Here is a 17,429-nt window from a genome sequence, read left to right on the forward strand (position 1 = left end):
AGGATATTTTTTCATTAAGTACATATTGAACTTTGAATTTCACTAAATTTTATTTTTTTAAAATAATTTTATAGCTCAAATATATTTATAATGTTTTACAACCTAATATTTTGAAATCATGACATATAATCTTAAATTTAGATCCGACTTTTATGGATTTTGACATATAATTCTTTTATTTAAAAAGAACTCTAATGACCTGATAGATTAATGGCTCTCTATTGAATGATAGAGTAAAATTATTTTACATTAATCAGTGTACTACTTTTTTACTTATAAATAATTAATAGTGATATTTCTAAAACAATTATTGTTGCAGGAAACTCTAAAATTGATAATTATTTAAAAAAATTGTTTGTCAAAATAATATTTAAAAATAAACTTATATATATATATATATATATATATATATATATATATATATATATATATATATATATATATATATATATATAATAAAGTTATAAATTTTACAGATGCTATTATACTTTTTCTATATTTCAATATTTAACGGTTTTTGTTAATGCCCGATGCTATTAACACATGTTTGGTGTTAATACATGTTTGCTATTAATACATGTTTGGTGTCAGACAAATGTCAATGTCCGATGCTATTAACATTTTCTCAAATTATACCCAGAATCAACATGTCACTATTGCGTCTTGTGTCAGTGTATTGTAACATGTGTCCTATGATAGTGTAAAGTTCACTTTCAACTTAAATAATGCATACAGTCTTACACTGCATATACTCTTACATAAGAAAATCAATATCATATACAAAAACACAAATAAAAAACATGGTAATTGTTTTTACAATTTTTTAAAGAACAAAGCTTTGATCTAACTTCTAAGCTTATATATAGAAGATAATATAAAAACAAAAATAAATTTGTTAAAATCAATAATTCAATCTAAATAATAAATACTTCAATTTTCATAACTACTTATATTCAATCATAATTTCAAGAAATAATAATATCAATGATAAATAGTTCAACACAAGCTCAAAACAGGATATTGGGTTGATACTTAAAATTAATTTATTATAGAGAGATTTTAAGAGACTTTAACTAATAATTCTATAGTAGTACAATAAAATAATGAAATTAAAGAAAAAAGAACCTAGATCAATTAGGAGAAATACTAGAAAGTAACAAGAGACTCATATCCGATGAAATACAGACACAAAGATGGACTCTGAATGCAATACGCTTATACTAACAAATATTTTTTTAAAATAAATTAAAAAAATGCAATAGTGTTGAACACTGAGACCTATCAAACACGAGATATGTATTCAATCAGTTGGTGCTACATAGATTTTATTGATCTAATAGCCAGGAGCTGGATAATCATGTGATGGACCAACAGGTTTGAGAATGATTTAGAACATCAAACAAAATAAGCATATAGAAAATTGTCCGGTCGTCGCCCGACTTAGTTTGAAAATCACCATCAATAAGTGTAGCAGATGATTGTTCAATTGGATACTAAATGGTTTGCAAAAAATAATGTATTGCATACTCCTAAGTTGGCAATTGTTAATATGTATAAACTATGCAATTGAAAGTGACCATATTTGACTTGATTCCTTATCTATCATTTCATTAAGCAACATAATAGAAGACTCTACAAACCATATTTTGCATAGTGCATCTATGAATGCACTATAAAACACACCATCAACTTCCAATCACAACATCTTAAATTCTCGATAAATATTCATCGCTTCTAAGAACAATTCCTATTTCATGTACACGTCGATCATTGTAGAATAAGTTAGTAGATTTGGATATGTTTTGCGCCTTCATCTTTTCAAATAGTCTTATAACTTAAACACACATGCCTTTCGATCTGTACGTACGCAACAGAGCATTGTATGTTACGACTTCTCTTTTGATGAAGCTATTAATAAATGCCAGGAGATGGACATATCTTGAATCGAAACATAAGTTGTAACATACAATGCTCTCTTGTCCATGTACGGAAGGCATGACATGTATGATGAAGTTAGAAAACTATTTGAAGAGATGAAGGCACGAAACATATATCCAAATACACTAACATACTCTACGATGATCGACATGTAAACGAAAAGCAAAATGTTCCAGAAACAATGAATGTTTATCGAGAATTCAGGATGTCACAATCGGTTATCGATATTGTCTTTTATAAAGAAATCATAGATGCATTATGCAAAAATGGTTTAGTTGAGGCTTCTGTTATATTGCTTATTACAATGATAGAGCAAAGAATGAAGCCGAGTATGACCACTTTCAACTACATAATTGATGCATGACCATAATCTCCAACTTTGGAGTAAGAAATTTAAAGTAATTAGGAAACCATTAAGTGTTAAATTACAACATCATCAATAAATGCGATATCATTACCTGCATTGTAGAGACAAGAAAACGCTCAGTATACGTCCTTTGTATGAGGTTTTTTGTTAAGTACTTCCCTTGGAATTCTAGAATTTGTTTTGCTACAAACCATGCTGGCCTACTTCCAAAGAACCCAGGGGTTAAAAAAGAATCCAATGTAACATGAACGTAACATGAACCACATCAATAAAACAATGTTCATCATTATAAATACTTTGGTAAGTGGTGAGATGGACATCAAACCTTGGTTATTGTCATAAACAAATTCACCATGGATGATTCTTTAACACCGAGACAAAGAATTAAGTTGATAAACATTAAGAGAACGTGAGTTAAGAGATTGATCGATAACATGAAATCAATGAATGAATGAATTAAGATCCAAATATGAATGGAAGGGACAAAGTATTGATATAAAGAATAAGAAGAATTGAACAAGACATATGTTATGTTACTGCGTGCATGTTATTTAAGGAGTTAAATATTTAATTAATAATTAATCAATTAATTAAGTAATTATTAATAACATGGAAAGTGGAGAGGACATAAAGGAAAGTAATTATGAAAACGTGTAACAAACGAAAATCTAATATAGAAATTTTTAATATTTAGTTATTTTTAATTTTTTACCATAACAACTTTATAGAAAAAATTTTAAACAAAAATATTTTCCATAAAAATTCAATTATTAATTTATGAAATTGAATACATTTTTAGCAATCAATATTTTAAAGAAGATTTTTTTATTTTATTTTATTTTTATAGTAATCAATCTTTTTTATTTCTTTTTTCTTTAAATTAAAAATTGATTACTTAAAAAAAAAAAGAGATTTTTTTCCTTAAGAATTTAATTACTAATGTGAGAAATTCTTTACATTTTTAGTGATCAAGTATTAATGAAAAAATATTTTATTTTATTTTTTTAGTAATCAATCTTTTATTTTACACCACAAGAAAATTGACAAATTGCGATGGTAATTTTCATAAGTTACAACGTTAAAACTGCCGCAATTTGCAATCTACGACGGATGCAGTACCGTCGCAGAAATGTGTGTCACCATATTGTTTTGCGAAGGTTGTCGAAAACTGTCATACCAACCTTCGTTCTCACTCACGACTGTCAGGGAACTTATGTAAATTTAATATTGCGACGGTTGCCAATCGTCGTGAATTTCGGTTTGATTTTTGTCTTCATTGATGATTGCAATGGTTCAAACCGTCATGAATTTTATTTGTTGTTTTGTTTTTTAGTACTAATTCTAACGGTTTAAAACAAACTACAGGGGGTTATAGCACTGCTAAAATAATTAATTTATAAAAAAATCATAATAACAACAAAAATTCATATCTTTTACCATAATATTAATAACCTTCATTTTGTCTTTCTTGATTACAAACTTTAGTATTTGACATTGAACTAAATGAAGAAAAAACGAACAACACCCTAAAAGCTTGATAGCACGAATTTATATGATATATTTAGCTTAATTTCCATAAATATTGTTGGTATTTTCCTTTAATTATGTTATTTAATTCTGGTATTATGCGGGTATTTTCCTTTGTTTCAGGAAATGAGTCAGTGTGAGCATATTTGTGAAAAGAAGAAGAAACAGAGAAAAATTGATCTGTATTTATTAAAGAGAAGTGAAAAGAGGTGCAAAAGAAACCTAGAGGTGCAAACATACAAGACCCAAAGCAAAATGGTGGAAGCCCAGCCCACGAAGGAGCTGAAGCTGCCACCTCAGCATAAGGAGACGCCCGTCTCCTGGGCCCAATAGGCCGTCCCCACTTCAGAAGTCAAGTGAGACGTCTGTCTCACACCTCCCCAACCACGTCATCATGGAAACGCCTGTCTCCACATTTTTAGGGCACTTGAGATGCACATCTCAAGGACGTGCTTTGTTTTCGTTCCCGTTTCAAAAGCGCCACTATATTCACGGAGAAGAGTAAGGAGACGTGAAGACTGGAAGTGAGACGCCCGTTGCAAACCTATATCTATAAATACAACATGAATAGCATATGAAAAGGGTCCGAAATTCTGCAAGAGTTGGCTCAAAGGAAAGGAGGAAGACCAACGAAGAAAGCTGTGTGAATCTAATTTGTATCAATGCAAAATTCCAATTCCATTGTTGACAATTCAAAATGTTTGTTGGCCACTAAAACTATGTTTTCATGGTTCAATCTATATATATATATATACTTATAGTTTTTTATGACACATGACAGGTTGCCAGCATGTGATGAAGGATCGAATATTAATTGGCAACTTAACTACTGGACTAAACTTTTATGACAGTTGGAGCAATGATGCATATATGAGTGAGTGGGAGCAACAATTTAGGTAGTGACAAAACACAACATCGACTTATCTTGTGGCTGGAGTTATTTTGTAAGTGTAATAGTAAACAAATAACATCGACTTATTTTAATTCCTGGACTAAACTTTTATGACAGTTGGAGCAATGATGCATATAGGAGTGAGTGGGAGCAAAAATTTGGGTTGCGACAAAACACAACATCGACTTATTTTGTGGCTGCAGTGATTTTGTAAGTGTAATAGTAAAACAAATAACATCGACTTATTTTAATTCCTGAATTTAATAGGGGTTGTGAAGAAGAGAAATAGTTTATGATGTTTTTTGGAACAACTGGTCTGGCGAACCCCTGATGGTTAAAAGGTATTTTGGCTTGAGTGTGGTTTATTGGTTCTGAATTTGTATTGTACTGAATGGTATTATGGCATTGATATTTTTGTAACTGTTTGAATGTATATGGTTTTTCATTTGATATGTACAGGAAATGACTTAAAAGATGCAAGGGTGCTAAATGATGTCGTTGATGTCCCTATTCAAGAATTCGAGATTGTGGCGTAGATGGTAATAGATTGATGAATGTCATTGACGATTCTGTCAAGTTAGTGATGGAAGAGGTGTACTTGCCAATTTCTGATTCAGAATTGAAAATTACACCTTTATCATCCTCAGTATATTGTTTGTTAGCATTCACCCCACTATCATGTGAAATACCAATGTGCAGAATTAAACTATGAAGATTTTGAATGGTCAGAATTAAACTGTGAATTTAAAACAGGTCATCAGTCCCATTCATTTTTTTCTATAAACAGTAAAGTTTTAAGGCTATATTTATATGTTGGACCAAACTATGCATAACCATATCATGTTTGTGCAGTCTTTAAGTTGGCATAACATTCATGTTTTACATCTTGCAGAAGACACTGGATGATATTAGGATGTGCAGGTGCAAGTGGATTAGTGTGTCGATGGTTTTGGCCTCTTCGTTGCACATGTTACGGGGTATCTGTTTGATCGTAAGTGTTGTTTTCCGATTGGAGTTTATAGTTGGCTTCTGTATGAATCGTTTGTTTGCTGCTCTGTGTTGGTTGGTTCTCTTCGATTCGGTGATGCGGTTAAACTTAGTCCCGTGGTGAAACTTAGTTCTCTTTTGTTTGAGACATGTCTTTCAAAGTTGGATAGATAAATTTCTGCAACTCCTTACGGCTCTCAAACTCTATGACTAACTTAGTTTAAATAATGCTTTTTTAATAAGTCCATGCTTGGCAATTTTGAAGCACATAAACATTGAAGTTTTACCAAAATTTTCGGTTCCATTATGCAGGTCCAATGTTAAGTTCTGACATGTCTATTGAAGTTTTTCAGTTGAATATCTCTCCAGCTCTTGCATGTGTATTGAGGTATTGCTCCTGCATGTGTATTGAAGTTCCATCAATTCTCTATATTCATAACTTTTATTACACTCTTTATCATTTTCAGTTGTTTACATTACACTTAAATTTGAGGTTTGATTTTAGGAAGGTGAAGTAGTCTTGCCATCATTAGAAGGTGCCGGCGAAAATGTGAGCAATGTTACAGAAAAGGTGATTATACAAAAAGTGATACCAAGTGAAGAAAAAGTTCAAGCACAAGCAAGGAAAGGGAAGTGAGAAAATAGAAAAAGAAACTGTTAAAGAAGAAGAATGAAGGAGGAAGTGATGATATAAAGATCGCTAAATCAGGAGATAATATTAATAATAAAGTGAAGGAACATGGACTATTATGGGGAGGGTTATGTACTTATGTTTATAAAGAATGTTTAAGAATGATGTTCTGTAAATTAATCTGTCCACACTGTCTCACGCCTCTCGCAGACAACATAAGCACTAGGTGGGTTTGTATAAACTCAAGTAGATTTTTTATATTAGAAGGTAAAGTTGCTTTTTAAATCTTAATCTAATGCATTATATTGTAACACCCAATTTCATCTAGAAAGAAAATAAAATATGACAGGATATTTTTTCAATAAGTACATATTTAACTTTGAATTTCACTAAATTTTATTTTTTTTAAAATAATTTTTAAGCTCAAATATATTTATAATGTTTTACAACCTAATATTTTGAAATCATGACATATAATCTTAAATTTAGATCCGATTTTTATGGATTTTGACATATAATTCTTTTATTTAAAAAGAACTCTAATGAACTGATAGATTAATGACTCTCTATTGAATGATAGAGTAAAATTATTTTACATTAATCAGTGTACTACTTTTTTACTTATAAATAATTAATAGTGATATTTCTAAAACAATTATTGTTGCAGGAACATCTAAAATTGATAATTATTAAAAAAAATTGTTTGTCAAAAAAATATTTAAAAATAAACTTATATATATATATATATATATATATAATAAAGTTATAAATTTTACAGATGCTATTATACTTTTTCTATATTTCAATATTTAACGGTTTTTGTTAATGCCCGATGCTATTAACACATGTTTGGTGTTAATACATGTTTGCTATTAATACATGTTTGGTGTCAGACAAATGTCAATGTCTGATGCTATTAACATTTTCTCAAATTATACCCAGAACCAACATGTCACTATTGCGTCTTGTGTCAGTGTATTGTAACATGTGTCCTATGATAGTGTAAAGTTCACTTTCAACTTAAATAATGCATACACTGCATATACTCTTACATAAGAAAATCAATATCATATACAAAAACACAAATAAAAAACATGGTAATTGTTTTTACAATTTTTTAAAGAACAAAGCTTTGATCTAACTTCTAAGCTTATATATAGAAGATAATATAAAAACAAAAATAAATTTGTTAAAATCAATAATTCAATCTAAATAATAAATACTTCAATTTTCATAACTACTTATATTCAATCATAATTTCAAGAAATAATAATATCAATGATAAATAGTTCAACACAAGCTCAAGACAGGATATTGGGTTGATACTTAAAATTAATTTATTATAGAGAGATTTTAAGAGACTTTAACTAATAATTCTATAGTAGTACAATAACATAATGAAATTAAAGAAAAAAGAACCTAGATCAATTAAGAGAAATACTAGAAAGTAACAAGAGACTCATATCCGATGAAATACAGACACAAAGATGGACTCTGAATGCAATACGCTTATACTAACAAATATTTTTTAAAAATAAATTAAAAAAATGCAATAGTGTTGAACACTGAGACCTATCAAACACGAGATATGTATTCAATCAATTGGTGCTACATAGATTTTATTGATCTAATAGCCAGGAGCTGGATAATCATGTGATGGACCAACAGGTTTGAGAATGATTTAGAACATCAAACAAAATAAGCATATAGAAAATTGTCTGGTCGTCGCCCGACTTAGTTTGAAAATCACCATCAATAAGTGTAGCAGATGATTGTTCAATTGGATACTAAATGGTTTGCAAAAAATAATGTATTGCATACTCCTAAGTTGGCAATTGTTAATATGTATAAACTATGCAATTGAAAGTGACCATATTTGACTTGATTCCTTATCTATCATTTCATTAAGCAACATAATAGAAGACTCTACAAACCATATTTTGCATAGTGCATCTATGAATGCACTATAAAACACACCATCAACTTCCAATCACAACATCTTAAATTCTCGATAAATATTCATCGCTTCTAAGAACAATTCCTATTTCATGTACACGTCGATCATTGTAGAATAAGTTAGTAGATTTGGATATGTTTTGCGCCTTCATCTTTTCAAATAGTCTTATAACTTAAACACACATGCCTTTCGATCCGTACGTACGCAACAGAGCATTGTATGTTACGACTTCTCTTTTGATGAAGCTATTAATAAATGCCAGGAGATGGACATATCTTGAATCGAAACATAAGTTGTAACATACAATGCTCTCTTGTCCATGTACGGAAGGCATGACATGTATGATGAAGTTAGAAAACTATTTGAAGAGATGAAGGCACGAAACATATATCCAAATACACTAACATACTCTACGATGATCGACATGTAAACGAAAGGCAAAATGTTCCAGAAACAATGAATGTTTATCGAGAATTCAGGATGTCACAATCGGTTATCGATATTGTCTTTTATAAAGAAATCATAGATGCATTATGCAAAAATGGTTTAGTTGAGGCTTCTGTTATATTGCTTATTACAATGATAGAGCAAAGAATGAAGCCAAGTATGGCCACTTTCAACTACGTAATTGATGCATGGCCACAATCTCCAACTTTGGAGTAAGAAATTTAAAGTAATTAGGAGACCATTAAGTATTCAATTACAACATCATCAATAGATGCGATATCATTACCTGCATTGTAGAGACAAGAAAACGCTCAGTATACATCCTTTGTATGAGGTTGTTGAAGGATAGAAAAACACTTAGAAAGGGGGGGGGGGTTTGAATAAGTGTAGTCTTAAAAACTTGAACGATAAAAATAAATTGCACAGTTATTTTTATCCTGGTTCGGTTTTAACTAAACTACTCCAGTCCACCCCCGCGGAGTGATTTACCTCACCTGAGGATTTAATCCACTAATCGTAACAGATTACAATGGTTTTCCACCTAGCCCCCGACTAAGTCTTCTAGAGTATCCTGATCACAACCTGATCACTCTAGGAACAAATGCATAGACACAAGCTAAGACTTTCTTAGAGTATCCTGACCACCACGTGATCACTCTAAATACAACTGCTTAGACACAAGCTAAGACTTCCTAGAGTATTCTGATCAACACTTGATCACTCTAGTTACTTACAAATTAATGTAATCAATTCTAAGAGTATTACAAATGCTTCTGAAAAGCTATAATCACAACAGTGATATTTCTCTTAAAGTTTAAGCTTAATCTCACTAATATATTACAGCAGCAATGTAGTGAGCTTTGATGAAGATGAAGTTTCTGAGCTTTTAATTGAACAGCGTTTCAGCAAGTTAATATTCACAGAATTTAGTTCAGAGTTGTTGTTCTTGCTTCTCATCAGAACTTCATATTTATAGGCGCTTGAGAAGATGACCGTTGGGTGCATTTAATGCTTTGCGTATTCCGTACAACATTGCATTTAATGTTTCACGCTTTTGTCAACTACCTCGAGCCTTGTTCACGCTGTGTCTACTGACGTTGCCTTTAATAGCTTCCAACGTTCCTTTTGTCAGTCAGCGTAGCCTGCCACTTGTACTTTCTTCTGATCTGATGTTTGAGAATACAACGTTTGAAAATCATCAGAGTCAAACAGCTTGGTGCAAAGCATCTTCTTGTCTTCTGACCTTGAAGTGCTTCTGAGCGTGATACCATCAGAACTTCAGTGCTACTGCTTTTGATCTCAAGTTCTTCTGATGCTTCCATAGACCCATGTTCTGATTCTGCCTTGACCATCTTCTGATGTCTTGCCAGACCATGTTCTGATGTTGCATGCTGAACCTTCTGAGACAAAGCTTCTGAGCGCTGATTTGTGCATACTCTTTATATATTTCCTGAAATGGAAATTGTAATGTATTAGAGTACCACATTATCTCACATAAAATTCATATCCTTGTTATCATCAAAAATAAGAATATTGATCAGAACAAATCTTGTTCTAACAATCTCCCCCTTTTTGATGATGACAAAAACATATATAAATGATATGAATTTGCGATCAGAAAGAGCAGACGGCTAAAGACAAATTACACAGCTATAGCATAAGCATGTGAATATGTCTCCCCCTGAGATTAACAATCTCTCCCTGAGATGAATAATCTCCCCCTGAAATAAATACTCGAAGAACTTTAATAATAAAAGACTTCCCTGATTATTTCGGTAGAGACGATCACATAAGCTTCGGTCTTCTGATAATTCATAGCTTCTGACTTCTGCTTCCATTGGACAGCTTCAGAACTTGAATTTCTTTAGATCCCTAGAACACTCACAGCTTCTGATTCCTGCTTCCATTTAGGACAGCTTCAGAACTTGAATTTCTTTGATCTTCAGAACATTCACAGCTTCTAATTCCTGCTTCCATTTAGGACAGCTTCAGAACTTGAATTTCTTTGATCTTCAGAACATTCACAGCTTCTGATTCATGCTTCCATTTAGGACAGCTTCAGAACTTGAGTTTTCTGGATCTTTAGAACATTCACAGCTTCTGATTTCTGCTTCCCTCGGATAGCTTCAGAGCTTTGAATTTCTTCTTACATCACTTCATGCTAGATTGTATCAGAACATTGTTGAATGTACCAGAGCATCATCAGAGCATCTCTACATCCTGAAATGTTACAGAACAAAACTAAACGACAAAAGTCAGCATGAATGAGTTAGAACATAAAATGTGTATCAGAACACAAAATATGTATCAGAGCCATATAAGCCATATAGAATATATCAGATCCAATAGACAATGTATCAGAGCAAATAGACAATGATTTGGATCATATTCTATTATCAGAATTTCTGATCATTCTTCCTTCTTGCTTCTGATTCTGAAGCTTCCTAGCACTCAGCTTGCTTCAAGAATCCAAGAGCTATTTCTGATCATTCTTCCTTCTTGCTTCTGATTCTGAAGCTTCCTAGCACTCAGCTTGCTTCAAGAATCCAAGAGCTTGATTCATTTTGTTGCTTCTTATGTTGATCTTGAATCTTTGATTCCTGCAACAACACAACTTAAAAACATAGAACTTTGCAAGTTCTGTTAGTAAATGTGGAGCCTTTTTACTCGGTAACTGATAATATTAATCAGATCATTTATCATATATTAGATCTTGATTCATTTTGTTGCTTCTTATGTTGATCTTGAATCTTTGATTCCTGCAACAACACAACTTAAAAACATAGAACTTTGCAAGTTCTGTTAGTAAATGTGGAGCCTTTTTACTCGGTAACTCATAATATTAATCAGATCATTTATCATATATTTTCTCCCCCTTTTTGTCATAACATCAAAAAGCATAAAAGATTCAGATGTAAAGCAAGAGACAAAAGGAAAGAAACATAAATAACTTTTCATTGATTTCAACAAGAAGGATTACAAAAGATGTATGCAGAAAACAGATGCAACAAGGAAAGAAAACTACAAAGACTTAAAGCCTAAGACTCTATCCTACGCAAAGACTGCGCAAACAACTCAAGAACCCTCTGGTCTTCAGTTTGTTCAGCCATGAAAGCTTGAAAACTCTTCATGCCTGTCCAGACTAGAACCTCCACTGTAGGAGAGATCCAAGAGACCAAAGAGGAAGTGAGGGACAGTTCATAGACAGGGAGCTAATGTTGCAAACGGGCTCCAGTGACTCAAGAAGGTCTTCTTCCTTTGGATAAATGTTGATAACAGCATTGAAGAAGAGATCTGTCTTGAAAGAGACTTGGAGAGCCATCCCAAGATATGCTTCACATCCTGTAACTGATTAACCCTTCTATCCGTTCTCATTGAGTTGAAAGGATTCATGATGAACGCTAGGTTGAAGATGAATGAACTAGGGTTTATGCCAAAGAAAAACTTTGTTGGACAAGAGAGAAAAAGAAAGAGAAAGAGAGCCAAGACTTATTGAAAAAATGCAACGAAATGAAGGAATAAATAGAGGGAAAAAGAAGAGGGAAACGTTCGAGGAATATAAAAAAGAAAAGAAGGATAATAAAAGAAATGATGAATGGCATTTAATGTAACATGACGTGAGGAGAGATAATAATGACAAAAGACGAGATTTGCACAGTTACCTAAGTAGACGTCCCCTCAACTGCACGCACGCTTGTCCAGAAATAGTGAACACGTGTTTACCATCTGGATAGCCAGTTACAGCTGTTTTGCTTTTAAAGAGATTCTGAATCAACTTAGACAATGAAACGTTAGTAATAACTGAATCACAATTTCTAATTGATTTCAATCAGAACTTCTTAAAAAAAATCCAATTTCATTTCAGAAGATACTCATACATAAGATCTTCTCATCTTCTCATTCTGGGCATAAATCCATACTGATATTCTTCAGAATGAACTTAAACCTATCTTCAGCAAGGGGTTTTGTAAAGATATCAGCCCATTGATGGTCTGTATCCACAAAGTTTAAAGATATAACACCCTTCTGAACATAGTCCCTTATGAAATGATGTTTAATCTCAATATGTTTAGCTTTTGAATGTAAAATAGGATTCTTAGATAAACATATAGCAGAAGTATTATCACAGAAAATAGGAATGTTACTCTCATATATCTGATAATCTTCCAGCTGTCTTCTCATCCAGAGCATTTGTGTGCTACAACCAGCAGCAGCAACATATTCTGCTTCTGTTGTTGAGAGGGCAATATTAGCTTGCTTCTTGCTGTACCATGAGATCAGATGACTTCCAAGAAATTGACAACTTCCAGAAGTGCTCTTTCTTTCTATTCTATCTCCAGCATAGTCAGCATCACAGAATCCTACTAAGTTGTAATCTTTAGATCTTCTGTAAACTAAACCAACATTAGTAGTACCTTTCAGATACCTTAGAATTCTCTTGACCGCTGTTAAATGAGATTCTCTTGGATCTGATTGGAATCGAGCACACAAACAAACACTAAAGAGAATGTCAGGTCTAGAAGCAGTTAGATATAGAAGAGATCCAATTATACCTCTGTACAACTTCTGATCTACCTTCTTACTTACCTCATCCTTACCCAGTACACATGTTGGATGCATAGGAGTTTTGGCTTCTTTGCTTTCAGAAAGATTAAACTTCTTCAGAAGTTCTTTCACATACTTCGTTTGATGAACATAGGTTCCATCGGAAGTTTGGTTGATTTGAATCCCAAGGAAATACTTGAGTTCTCCCATCATGCTCATTTCAAATTCAGCCTGCATAGACTCAGCAAACTCCTTTCCAAGTGTAGCATTAGATGTTCCAAAGATAATATCATCAACATATATTTGACAAATTAAAATATCCTTTTTAAATGTTTTACAAAAGAGAGTAGTGTCCACTTTTCCTCTAGTGAAATCATTTTCCAGAAGGAAAGAACTCAAACGTTCATACCAAGCTCTGGGAGCTTGTTTCAATCTGTATAATGATTTCTTTAATTTGAAAACATGATTTGGAGACATGGAGTCTTCAAAACCAGGAGGTTGGTGAACATAAACTTCTTCATCTATATAACCATTTAAGAAGGCACTCTTGACATCCATCTGATAAAGATTGATGTTGTGTTGAGTGGCAAAAGAAATTAATAGACGAATAGATTCTAACCTGGCCACTGGTGCAAAGGTTTCTGTATAATCAATCCCTTCTTGCTGACTATAACCCTGAGCAACCAGTCTGACTTTGTTTCTTACCACTTCACCTTTCTCACTTAGCTTGTTTCTGAAAACCCACTTAGTACCGATGATGTTAAATCCTTTTGGTCTAGGAACCAAGTCCCATACATCATTCCTTGTAAACTGATTTAGTTCTTCTTGCATGGCAATTATCCAGTCTGGATCTTCTAGAGCTTGATCAACAGAAGTTGGCTCGATCAAAGAAACAAGACCTAATTGACATTCTGCATTGTTCTTAAGGAATGCCCTTGTTCTGATGGGATCATCTTTCTTTCCAAGGATCACATCTTCTGAATGAGCTGAGGCAAGTCTAGGTGATCTTCTGATAGTTGGTTCTTCAGAAATCCTAAGATTCTCTAAAGATGCAGCAACTTGATCTTCTGATCCATTGCTTCTGAGACTGCCAGCTTCTGCAGCTTTGCTTCTTGATTCTTCAACTTTTGATATATCAATATCAAAATCTGCAAAATTCTCAAACTGCTTTGGTTTTTCAAGACCAAGCTTATCATCAAACCTGATATTGATTGATTCTTATACAATCAATGTTTCAGTATTGTATACTCTGTAGCCTTTAGAGCGTTCAGAATATCCAAGAAGGAAACATTTTTGTGCTTTGAAATCAAACTTACCAAGATGATCTTTAGTATTCAAAATAAAACATACACATCCAAAAGGATGGAAATATGAAATGTTGGGCTTTCTGTTCTTCCACAATTCATAAGGAGTCTTATTTAGAATAGGTCTGATAGAGATTCTATTCTGAATATAGCATGCAGTGTTAATTGCTTCTTCCCAGAAATGCTTAGCCATATTGGTTTCATTGATCATGGTTCTGGCCATTTCTTGTAGAGTCCTATTCTTTCGCTCTACAACTCCATTTTGCTGTGGAGTTTTAGGGCAAGAGAAATCATGGGCAATACCATTTTCTTTGAAGAACTCCTTAAAGAATCTGTTCTCAAATTCGCCACCATGATCACTTCTGACCTTTATGATTTTACACTCTTTCTCAGATTGAATCTGAGTGCAGAATTCAAAGAACACTGAATGAGACTCATCCTTGTGTTTCAAGAACTTTACCCACGTCCAGCGGCTATAATCATCAACGATGACTAATCCATATTTCTTCCCTCTGACAGATGCTGTTTTGACTGGGCCAAACAGATCAATGTGTAAGAGTTCTAACGGCCTTGAGGAAGAAACAACATTCTTAGACTTGAATGCAGGTCTGGAGAACTTGCCCTTCTGACATGCTTCACAAAGAGCATCTGATTTGAATTTCAGATTGGGGAGTCCTCTGACCAGATTTAGTTTGTTAATCTGAGAAATCTTTCTCAAACTAGCATGTCCTAATCTTCTGTGCCAGACCCATTGCTCTTCAGAAACAGACATAAGACAAGTCACCTTCTGATTCTTAAGATCCTGAAGATCTGTCTTATAAATGTTGTTCTTTCTCTTGCCTGTAAATAGGATTGAGCCTTCCTTCTGACTTACAGCCTTGCAAGACTTTTGATTAAAGATTATGTCATAACCATTGTCACTTAATTGACTTATGGACAATAAGTTATGAGCTAATCCATCTACTAGAAGAACATTAGAAATAGAAGGAGAGTTACCAGACTTTATAGTTCTTGAGCCAATAATTTTGCCCTTCTGATCTCCTCCGAATTTCACTTCTCCAGCAGATTTAAGCACCAGGTCTTGGAACATAGACCTTCTTCCTGTCATGTGTCGCGAGCATCCAGAGTCCAGGTACCATGACATGTTGTGCTTTTCCTTCTTTGCAGCCAAGGATATCTGCAATAGGAATAATCTTTTCCTTAGGTACCCACATCCTCTTGGGTCCTTTCTTGTTAGTTCTCCTCAAGTTCTGATTGAACTTGGGTTTAGCAAAATATTTAGCAGGAGGAACAGTATGATACTTCTTATTCTGAGTTCCATGATATTTCTTAGGTTGTGTCACATGCTTCTTGGTGTGTGTTATGTGAAAACTTTGTGCATGTGATGTGTGCTTAATATCATGGGAGTGGCCAAATTTAAATTGGTTATACAGAGGCTTGTATGATATTTTCATATCATCCACAGATTCAAGCTTGTATGGGATTTCACCCTCATAACCAATGCCAACTCTCTTGTTCCCAGACACAGCATATATCATAGAAGCTAGATGACTTCTGCCAATACTTCTAGATAAGAACTTCCTGAAACTTAAATCATATTCTTTCAGAGTATGATTCAGACTGGGAGTGGATTTTTCTGAATCAGAAGGAGATCCAACATTATTGGATAATTTTAAAACTTTTTCTTTTAATTCAGAATTTTCCAACTCAAGCTTCTTAGTTTCAAATTCAAATTGCTTTTTCAGCTTTTTGTATTTGATACTAAGATGAGCTTTTAATTCAAGAAGCTCTGTTAGACTGGAAACTAACTCTTCTCTAGATAGTTCAGAAAATACCTCTTCAGAATCTGATTCTGATGTAGATTCTGATCCATCATCTTTTGTCGCCATCAGCGCAAAGTTTGCCTGCTCTCCTTCAGAGTCTGGTCCTGATTCTGATTCAGAATCATCCCATGTTGCCATAAGACCTTTCTTCTTATGAAACTTCTTCTTGGGATTCTCCTTCTGAAGTTTCGGACACTCATTCTTGTAATGTCCAGGCTCATTGCACTCATAGCAGACAGCCTTCTTCTTGTCAGATCTTCTGTCACCAGAAGATTCTCCTCGTTCAAATTTCTTTGAACTTCTGAAGCCTCTGAACTTCCTTTGCTTGCTCTTCCAGAGTTGGTTTACCCTTCTGGAGATCATGGACAGTTCATCTTCTTCTTCAGATTCTAATTCTTCAGGATCTTCTTCTCTAGCCTGAAAAGCGTTAGTGCATTTTTTAACATTAGATTTTAAAGCAATAGACTTACCTTTCTTCTGAGGTTCATTATCGTCAAGTTCAATCTCATGACTCCTCAGGGCACTGATCAGCTCTTCCAAAGAAACTTCATTCAGATTCTTCGCAATCTTGAATGCAGTCACCATTGGGCCTCATCTTCTGGGCAAGCTTCTGATGATCTTCTTTACATGATCAGCCTTGGTGTAGCCTTTGTCGAGAACTCTCAATCCAGCAGTCAGAGTTTGAAATCTTGAAAACATCTTTTCAATGTCTTCATCATCCTCCATCTTGAAGGCTTCATACTTCTGGATTAGTGCAAGAGCTTTGGTATCCTTGACTTGAGCATTTCCTTCATGAGTCATCTTCAAGGACTCATATATGTCATGGGCCGTTTCCCTGTTAGATATCTTCTCATACTCAGCATGAGAGATAGAATTCAGCAAAACAGTCCTGCATTTGTGATGATTCTTGAAATATTTCTTTTGATCATCATTCATTTCGCTTCTCGTGAGCCTTACACCAGTAGCTTTAACAGGATGTTTGTAACCATCCAACAGAAGATCCCATAGATC

This window comes from Vicia villosa, unplaced genomic scaffold (genome assembly GCF_029867415.1).
Source record: "Vicia villosa cultivar HV-30 ecotype Madison, WI unplaced genomic scaffold, Vvil1.0 ctg.004761F_1_1, whole genome shotgun sequence".
In the NCBI taxonomy this organism is placed as follows: Eukaryota; Viridiplantae; Streptophyta; class Magnoliopsida; order Fabales; family Fabaceae; genus Vicia; species Vicia villosa.